The sequence below is a fragment of the Lygodium microphyllum genome, chromosome 3 (assembly GCF_053477565.2).
Source record: "Lygodium microphyllum isolate KBCC chromosome 3, Lygodium_microphyllum_v1.1.10, whole genome shotgun sequence".
NCBI classification, from domain to species: Eukaryota; Viridiplantae; Streptophyta; class Polypodiopsida; order Schizaeales; family Lygodiaceae; genus Lygodium; species Lygodium microphyllum.
In genome coordinates, this window is record NC_141137.1 from 18,443,153 (window position 1) to 18,455,618 (window position 12,466).

The following is a 12,466-nucleotide window of genomic DNA, read 5'->3' on the forward strand; positions in this document are numbered from 1 at the left end:
CTATATCTTAGCCTCCTAAGAATTACCATGTCCTTGTCCATGAGTGTGAGCCTATGAGCATGAGGAGCACAAATATAGGCATCTTGAAAAAACTCAACTAAAAAATCATCTGTGGCTTCTTGTATACAATTAAGAGCTGTTCTTATCCATCTGAAACTATCCAAACTATATTTGTCACAAATTTCCCTGACAAGCCTCTGAAAAAACAACTTTGGAATTGCATTGTCAAGATCCTTTACTGCCTTCCTAATCTCCCTTAGGCACCTGACATTTTGAGAAAACTTTCTCTTTGGCTTTGACTTTCTAGAGAGCTTCTGAGGCTTTGAAGACTGATGAATCTTTGATGTTAAATCCCTAGGATCAATCTTCTCCTTTCTTGCTATTGCCTTAGTCCTAGCCATCTGCCAAAAAAGGACATGTTACTTCTTCTCCAACATGTCCAGCGAAATGCGAGTTTCAGACAAGAGGTATACATGCTGCATGTCGTTTTCGCATTTCAGCTAAATTTTTCTTGAGTGTGTCTAGTGAAATGCGAGTGTCAAGCAAGGCGCCTCCTTGCAGCTGCTTCTTTTTGCATTTCACCGGACTTGTTGTCCATTGTGTCTAGTGAAACGGGAATTTAAGATAGGAGGCCTCCTTAAAGCACGTTCTTTTCGCGTTTCATCGAACAACTCATGAATAGCAAAGAAATCGACAAAACCAAGAAAAAAGAGCTTTGATCTAAGGAAAGCTTTTAAAATTACATAAAATATCCACAGAATTAGGGAAGAAGTTTGAAGATTTCCTTAAATCTCCACAACATTAAGGAATGCTCCCACTGTGGAAAAAATTCATTTGTAGTGCTAATAAGCTCATAATAACATAAAGGATTAAGGAAAAGTATCAAAAGAATGCATTGAATGGAGCCTGTTATTGAAAAGCAAGATGCAAAAAACCATACCTTCTTTTTAGCTTGTTCTTCACAATCTCAGCCTAATGATGAGAATATGCTCGAAGGTTTCCTTTGTTAGGGAAGCAGTGAAATGCTTGGAGATTGGGAGGAACACCAAAGGTAAAGGCGGAGTAGCAATGTTTTCTGCTTTGCTGGAAATGCGGTGAAAGGCGAAGGCGGTGAATTTGCATGGACTCAACGTTCTTGGCAAAGTGTTAATAACACACGTGTGACGTATTCTCGCTTACCTGAAATTTTTTTATCTATGGTACAAGCATTACTTGGAAAAGTGTTATGTAACACACGTGTGACGTATTTTTGAAAAAAGAGAGTGCGCACGTCTTTTGAGGAGTTTGATACGGTGTGTTAAGTGAGACACGTGTGCACGTATTCTGAGGCATTTTTTGCATGCAAAAATATTGGAAATTTCATCCAAATTTGCGGTCCCGTTTATTTTTCCATCATTACACAAACTTTTTCGTTGGAACTATCACCACATGCTTAACGGTCAATATAAAAGCATTTCGAAGCCATTTCTCCGACATTGTCTTCTTTTCTGCCGAAATTTCGTCTCGACTTCCCTTCAAGGTCCTTGCTTCCTGTGTGGAGAGCAGCTCAACAATCTTTGATAGGTAACAACATTTTTTTATTACAAGTATTTTAACAAAATAAATTTGATTAATATAGAAAGAATTTTTAATAACACTTGAATAATTACAGATGTTATGTGCTTTGTATATTTTAAAAGCAACATAGCTTTTCCAGTAAGGATTTTATCATAAATTTCTGTGTTTCCATAGAATTAATTTATAGTTCATGTTTCTCTTCATGATTTGCATCTTTTGACCAGTGAAATGCGAAATAATGTCCCTGTTAGTGATATTTTACTAAATATCGCGTTTCACTGGTGAGATATTGAAATAATTTTCGTCTTCAAGGTAGTGTCCGGTGAAACGCGATTTCTTCACAGGCATTTGCCTTGGACACTTTAATTTTCGCGTTTCACCGGTCAACTAAAATTTTTTCTCCTTTTTTGATTTTTTTGTCTTGAAAAATGCAATTTTGGGGCCTCTTTCCATGGTTCCATCTTGTTTTATTGGATAGTGTTTCTATTCTGCTTTGTTTTCAGGGATAAATCTTTTCCTGGTCAAGATGACAAAGAGGAAGCTATCTCTGGAAGGAATGGATGAGGAGGAGATAATGGAGACGTATGATGATAGACTCTTTGATTTCTTACACACAACTGAAAATTCTTCCAAGTTTGGCTATATCAGTGAAATTTTCAATGTTCCTTTTGATTTGAAGGAGTTATTGGAGGATCTTGAAGATAAACTTAAGGAGTATAGATGTTTTTATGATAGACATGTGCAAGGTTTGGAAGTCAATGGATTTGTTCATTATAGTAATGTCATGGGAGCCACCAGTACATCCAGGTCAACTTTGCTAGGCAGGTTCAACCTCATTTATGAGGAATTCAGAAAGAAAGAAACAGGTTGCCCTTTCCACAGGTATCAACACCAATGCCTTGTGATCCACAAGGACATTGGATTTATTGTGTATCTTCAGTACAAGGAAAATTCTTCTCCAGATATAGACCAACAGGGAAAGCTAGAGGATATTGCAAGTATGGATAAGAAGGTCGAAGAGAAGGAGGAGACATTCCAAGAAGATGTTGAGAATCAACTTGTCCAAGGTTTTGATGTAGGTTTGTTCAAGAGTGACAATATCACAATGGTGGAAGAAAAGGAGATCGAGCCAAGTGCACAGGTTGATGAAGAAGGTCCTCTTGCATGTGTTCCAACATTTCCCACTTATCTTATCAACAAGAAGAGATATGTGTTGCTAAATGATATTCAACATCTTTTTGATCTTAGAGAAGATTATTGCTTAGCAATCCTTGCAGGTTGGGGAAAAAATGACATGAATTTTATAGGTTATGAACAAGAACCACTAGCAAGTCTTGATGTTGAGGGAGAGAATTTCCAAGATAGCACTGTTGAGATATCGAGCTCCACTCGTGATATGCCAGGGTGACCGTTGTGCATTTATGTCACCGACGTGTCAGTTACAGATGCGGTTGGTACACCGCCTATGAATAATAGCTACATGACAGCTATCCTTATCTACTCTAGTTCGTGGCTCAGTTAGTATGCCACCTTAGTTAGTTGAGTTTGGTTTGAGACCCATATATAGGGTTCTTCTATTTTCTATGTACGAGAGTTCTTTTGGCTTACACAACTAAGAAGAGGAAAACCGTTTTCAACCTCCACCCTTGTGTGTCTTCCCCCATTGTGCAAGCAAGAAAGCTACAAGTGAGACTCCTTCCTTCTCTCCCACAATCTTGACATGGTATCAGAGCCTTGTTCGTGGTAAGGAGCTCAAGAAAGCAAGCCAAGCTTGCGGTGTTCTGGTAAGAGGAGCAGTGTTGCTTTCATTTTCTGTTTTGGGAGCAGATCTCTGCAGGTAGCACAGCCGGAAATTGCAAGAGTGCATTGTCTCAGGTTGAGACGCCCTTCGCGGTGAAGCAAGAGGGCAGTATATGCTGCGGGTAAGGGCTTTAGCCCTCGGCGACCCTATTTTTTTGATTTGAGGCCATTTCGGGGCCTGTTTTGGAGACGGAAGTTTTCTGCACGCACTCAGAAAAAGGCCCAGTTTTATGCTGTGCGATCACTGTTCTACAGGTCGGTGACAAGTTACCATAGAAATTGCATCGTATGCTTATGTGCAGAGACATTGGGAGTTACTGAATCATCCTTGGTTCCTATTTATGCAAAATCGTCACTAGGAAGTGACTGTGTGGTCAAATACCACTTTTGCCATTTTTGCAGATTTGCCCTTGTGAGGGTGAAGCTGTGTTTTTTTGCAATGACAGAATTTTTTGCAGTGTTCTGTAATAGCATCTGATTCTCTTTCACAGATTGTAACTGAAAAGCTTGACAATAACAACTTCCAAGCATGGAAGTTTAGAATGACGAATTTCCTTATGGGAAAAGGATATTAGGAATTTGTTGCAGGAAATGAAGAAGAACCAGTTCTTCCTGATGTTCCCAATCAATAGCAAATGCAGGCATTCAAAGCATGGCATGAGAGAGCCAGGAAAGTTATGTACTGGCTGTCTATCAGTATTTCAGACTCTATGATTGTGCATATTCAGGATGCAAGTACGCCAAAGGAGGCATGGGATACTCTATCAAAAATGTATAGCACAAATACGCAAGCCAGGAAAATGTAGCTCAAGCAGGAGTTGCATAATGTGCAAAGAGAGAATATGAGCATCAATGACTACCACATGAAGGTGAAGAAGATTGCAGATGCACTTGCTTCCATTGGGTCGCCAGTGGAAGATGATGATTTAGTTTCTGTGACCTTGAATGGTCTAGGAAAGGATTATGCACAGTTTCGGACATCCATTTCAGTTCGTGAAAGATTTCCTGATTTTGAGGAGTTGATTGCTCTTCTAATTTCTGAGGAGCAGAGAAATGGTGGTGCATCTTCTTCAGGAGGAACTTCAAAAGAAGCTGTCTTCTACTCAAATGCTGGAAGAGGTAGAGGCAGAGGTAGAGGAGGCCGATCTAGAGGCCGTGGTAGAAATCAGAATATGCAGCAAACTCAAGAAAACCAGTCCTATGGAGGAGGACGTGGTAAGTCTAGAGGTAGGGGGAGCCAAAGAGGTCGTGGTGGATGGCAAAGAGGCCAAAATGCAAACAGCAATGTTGAATTCTACTACAGTGGTAAAATGGATCATATGGCTAAGGACTGCTATAAAAAGCAGAATGACATCATGAATGGTAAATTGCAACAAGAGAATTATGCATCTTCTAGTAGACAAGATGATGACAGAAATGAGCATTTGTTTATGGTGCAGCACATGAACAATTCTGTGACAAGTGCAGAAGAAAGCAACGATGTATGGTATGTTGACTCAGGTGCATCAAACCACATGACAGGTCATGCAGAATGGATGGAGGATGTAAGGAAAATGGAAAAACCAGGATTTGTGGAGACTAGTGATGATATTGCGCATCCTCTTGTGCAGATTGGAAAAATTCCTTTGTCTGTGCAGGATGGGAAAAAGAAATACCTGTCCGATGTATTTTATGTTCCGAATATCACCAAGAATCTAGTTTCAGTTGGTCAAATGGTTGAGCAGGGCTTGCAGGTCAGATTTAATCCTCATGGATGCTTTGAGGATATGAAAAATAAAGGTCGCTTGATAGCAAAAGGAAAGAAGAAGGGCAGAATGTTTACATTGGATGCATACATGTCTGAATTGAGTGCAGCAATGTTTGCACATGGGACCGGTGTAGTTGCAGATATTGATATCTGGCATAAACGCATTGGTCATGTCAATGTACAGCGACTTAAATCAATGCAGGCCCAAAATATTGTTGTAGGATTGCCTAAATTCAAGGTTGCAGAAATGCATAAGGTATGTGAAGCTTGTCAGTTTGGAAAATAGGCAAGGAAACCATTTCCTAGACATGTTCAAGAGAGTAAGAAGCCATTGGAATTAATCCACTCTGATGTGTGGACTACTAAAGCTGCATCTCTTGGAGGCTGTCATTATTTTGTCACTTTTATTGATGACTATAGCAGAAAAGTTTGGGTGTATTTTATGAAAAAGAAAAGTGAAGTTTTTGGGCATTTCAAAACTCTTAAAGCTATGGTTGAAAATGAAACAGGCCTGCAAATAAAATTCCTAAGGTCAGATGGAGGGGGAGAGTACCTCTCAAATGAGTTTGCAAGGTTCCTACAGGAGCATGGCATAAAGTAGCAATATTCATGCAGTCATACCCCACAACAAAATGGAATTGCAGAAAGGAAAAATAGGCATATTGGAGAGGTATCTCGTGCCATGCTCAACGAAAAAGACTTGCCAGATTTTTACTGGGTTGAAGCAGTTGCTACAACAGTCTATATAATGAACAGGATTCCCACTGCAGCAATACATGGGATGATTCCAAAGGAGAGGTATATTGGTAGGAAACCAGATATTTCTCATTTGAAAATTTTTGGTTGCATTGCCTATGTACATGTGCTAGATGAGTTGAGATCCAAGTTGGATCCAAAAGCTAAGAAGTGCATATTTATTGGTTACTCTCTGCAGCAAAAAGGGTATAGATGCTATAACCCTTCTACTCGTAAGTTTACAGTGAGCAGAGATGTTTTTGATGAGATGAGTAGCTGGTATAAACCAGTAAATGTGATTGATGATGTAGATGCACAAAATGGTAATGCTGCACAGAATACACAGCAGTAGTCACAAAATATTAGTGGACCTGGAGCGTCCTCTAGCAGTGGTTCACATTCTTCGCCATGGACAGGCAGATTGAGATCAGGAGAATCTTCTCAAAGCAATGCAGATAGTGATATTTAGGTATCACGAAAAGGAAAAGAGAAGGTAGATCCGCCCATGTTTGATGTGAATGCAGGTCACTCTTATGTGGATGGTGAATCCAGTGGCTCAGAACAGAGCATTGATGATGAGTTGGGTATTCCTTCTATTGTTACACCTGGAGTAAGGAAGACTAGGGATGTTTTGAGAGCATCTGGGAGTGAACCTACTTTGCGCAGGTCTACCAGAGCTAGGTATCCTGTGGATAGGCTGAAATATGATGGATTTATAGCTATTCACTATGCATATATGGTCAAAGTGATACAGGAACCAGAACCAACTTCTTTTAAGCAAGCCATGGGAAAAGAAAAATGGGAGAAAGCCATGGATGAAGAAATGGATGCCTTGGAAGCAAATGCTACATGGGAATCGGTACCTTTACCTAAAGGTAAGAATGCAATTGGCTGTAAGTGGGTTTATAAGGTGAAGCACAATGCAGATGGCTCTGTGAACAGATACAAGGCAAGATTAGTAGTCAAGGGGTATGCACAAACATATGGCATTGACTATGAAGAAACATTCAGTCCGGTTGCAAGGATGGAAACCATAAGAGCAGTCATTGCTAGGATGGTCTTTACATCAGATGGATGTAAAGAATGCCTTCTTGCATGGTGATTTGCAAGAAGAGGTCTATATGGAGCAGCCACCAAGTTATGTGCATGCTGTTTATCCTGAGTTTGTTTGCAGGTTGAAAAAAGCCTTGTATGGCTTGAAGCAAGCACCTAGAGCATGGTCTGACAAGATAGGACAGTATCTTGTCACTATTGGCTTTCAAATTTCCAAGGCAAATTTCTCACTTTATGTGAGAAAAACAGAGAAAGGTATTATGCTACTTGTCATTTATGTTGATGATTTGATTATGACAGGTGACAGTGATGAAGATATCCTTCATGTGAAAATGCTATTGAAGCAGAAGTTTGAGATGAAGGATTTGGGAGAGCTGCGTTATTTCTTGGGCATTGAGATGATTAGATCACCAAGTGGGATACAGCTCTTGTTGCAGAGGCAGTATGGATTGGACATGCTGTCCAAATATGGGATGACAGGCTGTAAGCCTATTTCAGTTCCTTTGGAGTAGAATGTGAAGCTGAGCACAAATGTAGGTGAGCTTCTGGAAGACCCTACTATGTACAGATGCATAGTAGGAATTTTGATTTATATGACTATTACCAGGCCAGATTTGAGCTATGCTGTTGGATTGGTAAGTCAGTTTATGCAGGCTCCAAGGAAACCGCATTTGGATGCGGCTAGACGCATACTCAGGTATGTGAAGTCCACATTGCAGTATGGACTATTTTATGAGACTGGGGTTCAGATACAGTTGCATGGATACACTGATGCTGATTGGGCTGGTAGCATTTCTGATAGACGATCTACCAGTGGATATGTGTTCTCTTTTGGGAGTGCTGCAGTCACTTGGAGCAGCAAGAAACAGCTTACAGTTGCTTTGTCCAGCACAGAGGCTGAGTACAGGGGTGCAGCAATGGCTGCATGTGAGGTAGCTTGGTTGCATAAGCTACTTTATGATATGCATTAGCCTACAGATGGGCCAGTTGTCATTTATTGTGACAACATGAGTAGTATACACTTGGCAAATAACCCAGTCTATCATGCTAGAACAAAGCACATTGAGGTGCATTATCACTATGTGCGAGAGAGGGTTTTACTAGGTCTTATTGATCTAGTTTATGTTAGCACAGAGGATCAGGTAGCTGACATATTTACGAAGGCATTGGGTGCAGAGAAGCTACGCAAGTTCAGAGACCTGCTTGGTGTGCAGGAATTGGGATTGAGCTCGAGGGGGAGTGTTGAGATATCGAGCTCCACTCGTGATATGCCAGGGTGACCGTTGTGCATTTATGTCACTGACGTGTCAGTTACAGATGCGGTTGGTACACCGCCTATGAATAATAGCTACATGACAGCTATCCTTATCTACTCTAGTTCGTGGCTCAATTAGTATGCCACCTTAGTTAGTTGAGTTTGATTTGAGACCCATATATAGGGTTCTTCTATTTTCTATGTACGAGAGTTCTTTTGGCTTACACAACTAAGAAGAGAAAACCGTTTTAAGCCTCCACCCTTGTGTGTCTTCCCCCATTGTGCAAGCAAGAAAGCTACAAGTGAGACTCCTTCCTTCTCTCCCACAATCTTGACAAGCACTATAGCCTTACATACATGTATTAATCAGATCATAGAATATGAAAAGGGGGGGCTACCTACAGAAGAAGAGTTATTGTAGGTCCAGAAGAAACTTCATATTGATGATGTAGGGTATGAAGAGAGATTGAAGTCTCCATCAGATGAGAAGCCCAAGAGTTCAATAAATCTTTATGATGATAGTCTTCTTGAAGAAAACGAACACCCTAAGGTATGAAATATAATTCGAAGTTACCCATTGAGTTTATGTTAGACTTTATTATGCATTATAGATAAATATCTTATATTTTGTACTGTTGTGGTTTGTTCTGTGGATTGAGATTGAAGATCTGGACAACTTTCTTGGAAGGGCCAAGGGCTCTAGGCCAATGAAGCTTGGAAAAAATCAAAGCCTTGGCCATTATATTGGAAACTTAAACAATCAAACAATTGTAATATATCATAGCAGATTGTCAAGCTCTCCAAGTCTACCAATGATGGCTTTGAGAGCTATCTCAAAGGTAATTGGATCTCAAGTTTTCAGCAGAGGTTTGGACAAGATCATTTTAGTGGAGAAGGAAGAAGCCATAAGAGTTTTTGGCTTCATGCCTGGATACAGTGGATCTAGAGCTGGATATTTTGAAATTCTTGGCTCCTATTTGCTCTCTTATGTAGGAGATAGTAAGAATTTGAAGCTTCTTCCAGGCTATCAGAAAAAAGAGTTTTTGAAATACAGAGGTCTTATTGAGTGGGATGAAACAAAAGATTCCTCTAGAGGCCCTGTCGAGCTACCTGAAACCAAGGACTCCTCTGAAGGCCCTGTTGAGGTGCCTGAAACTAAGGACTCTTCTACAACACAATCAGACTAGAAGATGCCAAAGATTAAGGGTTTCTTGAAACCCGTATTTTCCCAACTCTTTGTTTGGTTTGTAACCATTCTGTAAATCTTTGCTTTGCGCAATAATTTAAATATCTATATTTTCTTCTTTGGGTAACAATTTGTATAGTCCTTGCTAAAGATGATGTATTGCTTGATGTGGTTGTATCTTTAAGCTTGAATTTATGCCAAATTTGTCGATAGAACCATTGAAAGACCTCTAATAAATTGTTGGCTTTGTGTCTTCCACCTCCATGTCTTGTGTGTCTGAAATATTTTGTTCTTGCTTGATAATGTGATTTTTCCATACCTTGGGTTGACCAGATAGATAGAGATCCATATTGTTTAATAAAGTATGGAGCATGGTTGTATAGAATATGCTGCATAGTCAACAAATAAAGAAAGTTATTAAAAAACATTATATGAGTTTGACAATGAAGTAACAAACATATACAAACTTCTTACCATATAGTGAGTAAAGTGTTGATCACCCCAAGCTTCTGTCATCGCCTTTTTGAAAAGGTTCAATTGGTTTTTAAAGTCTTTGAGATCATCATCATTCCATTCAGCCTTATCACAATAAAAAAACACTTTGTCTAGTGTTTCCCAAACTTTAGCTTTTCTATTTCAAGCTTGTCCATTATCAGTGTGATCCTTAATTGCATTATGTAGGGATTTCCACTGATTAAATTTAATAGTTGAGCCACCATTTCTCGAGTTTATCTTGCCAAGTCTCCCATGAAAGCCTAGAAACCTTCTAGCCTTCACTCCACAAATAGATGGTTTTTTTGGGACACAATTACCATCCTTAGACTTTTGAAGATCTGGTTCAATAACAACATTGCCACCATGCAAACCAATTGCAGATAGAACTTTTTCAACCTTTGTTATAGCATCTGTTCTAGTTGATAATGGCTTCAGCTTCCATGCAAATCCTATATAGAGATGAACAAGCTTTTCAATTATCCTACAAAGTGCATGAAGTGTACAAATATGGGCATTCGCTAAAGGAATGTCCAAGACTAGTTTAAATTGTGGATCCTTATTGTGCCTAGAGGGAGCTCTATTCCAATTGCTTGAGTTTAACTCTGCAGCTGGTGACATGCAGTATAAGCAAGGAGATCTCGAGTTAGCTCCCTTTGATACATTATACATACATTTGAGTGTCTTTAGGTCACCAGCTATGTGCCACTCAATCCTGTAGTTCCCAAATCCTTCAACAAATCGCTCTTCTCTTGCTTGTTGCCTTTGAATAACATTAGGTATTGATGTTTGATGAAAAACCCAATATAGTATATCAAAATTCTCAGTATCTACCTCAAATGCTCCTAGCCACCAGATGTTATATTCAGATTGAACACTAAATGATGTTGAGTGATTGCAATGACCTGACGAAAGTGCTCTATTCATCAAGGTGATAGAGATTCTCTACAATTTTTCACATTTCAGAATCTCACTTTCATCAAGTTTAATCACAAATCTAGCCACTCCCTGTGCCTTTGCTACTGACAAGTCATAAAATTTGATCATTAAGCATTGTAGGGTGGGCAAGTCAAGGAAAATATTGTTAAATTCATTGAATGTAACCTCCTTTTTCTTGCCCTTGAAGCTAGCCTTGATATGAAAAGGCTCACCTAGAATCTCCATCACTTTGTTATTAACTCTCTGTCTCATAGTCCTAACCACAAATGGCTTCGGAAGTATGCAATTGTGTACCTGTCCTTGCTTCATATTTGATTGTAAAAGCTGGAAAAGTTGCATATAAGCATCTCGACTAATACCAATACTATCCAATGTCTTCTGTACTAACTCAGAATCCAAAGAATGATCCTTTAAAAATGGCTCCAAGCATTGTTTCTTTGCCTTTTTAAATTTCTTCTTCTCCAAAATATCCTTTGAAACTACTGAAGGAAGATGATGATAATAAAACTGAGTTGCTTTTAAAGAATCTCTTTCACTTGCATTTGGTTGTAGAAGAGATCTAAGCAAAATTAACATCACAAATCAATGCAAGTAGTTTAAATAAAGCCATATTTAAGATTTTTCAAGTGAAAAAAAATATACATTGCTGCTTGGATTCTTTTACCACAGCCTCCTTCTCCTCGTTTGAGATTCTCAATATTTTTAAGAGCTCTTTGTCGATTTCAAAGGCCTAATAAAGTTTGCTTTCGTTGATAAGCTTTGATACGCTTTTCCAATGAATGAATTTTTTGTTGACAATCCTCTAGCTTTTGCAACAACTCTATATTGTGTTTCATCAAAAGATGATTCTCTAGTCCAAGGATAACCTTTTTTGCAACAAGATTAAGTGTATAACCTAAAAATCCATTGTAGCCATCACCAATAAACCTTATTAATGATGAGCTATTATAGAAAGGAGGAGTGTTATTTCTGCTAGGATCTTTGGGATATAGCTTTCCATCTAACCAAAGATCAATATTCTTCTTTCCTTCAAACCTCAGTATATGTTTCATAGACTCTGTAACCGTGATAGATTTTGTTCTCTTTTTATTGGTTCATACTCACTCTCCAACTCAATATGAAGATGATAGAGAGGTCTTTTATGAGAGCTACAGAGATCATTAGATGATTGATCTATAGCTGAGTTACAGAGATCATTGGGTGATTGATATCCATAGCTAAGGATATGATTAGAAGCAAGAACGGAAACAAAGAAGAGACTACTAAGGAGGAGAAAAAAAGAAGAGAGAAACGATGGAGGGAGGCAATCGAGTATCCACCAAAATTCAAATTGAATATTACTTTTCACTTTAATGAGGAGAGGTAAGATCTTCATTATGACAACCTTGCCAACTTTATGGCGACCTAGATTTCTAGGTTTGATGTGACCAGGAGAATATCACGACAATGACTTATTAACGAATTTTGATATTTTAACTTACCAAAATATAAACCTTTTAAAAATTCTATAAAATGATTTTATTTCTTAAATTGTTTTCTCTCTCTAGGATCTCTTACAGGGCATTTTTGAGACCTCAAAACTCCCCTAATGCATGGTTTCTATGAGTTCTAAGCAAAAAGAGGGAAGGAGGGTTGCCCTCATCATTAATCTAGTCATAGCTCTACTATCTATTCCTAGATTGATGTCAAAAAAGAGGGGGGA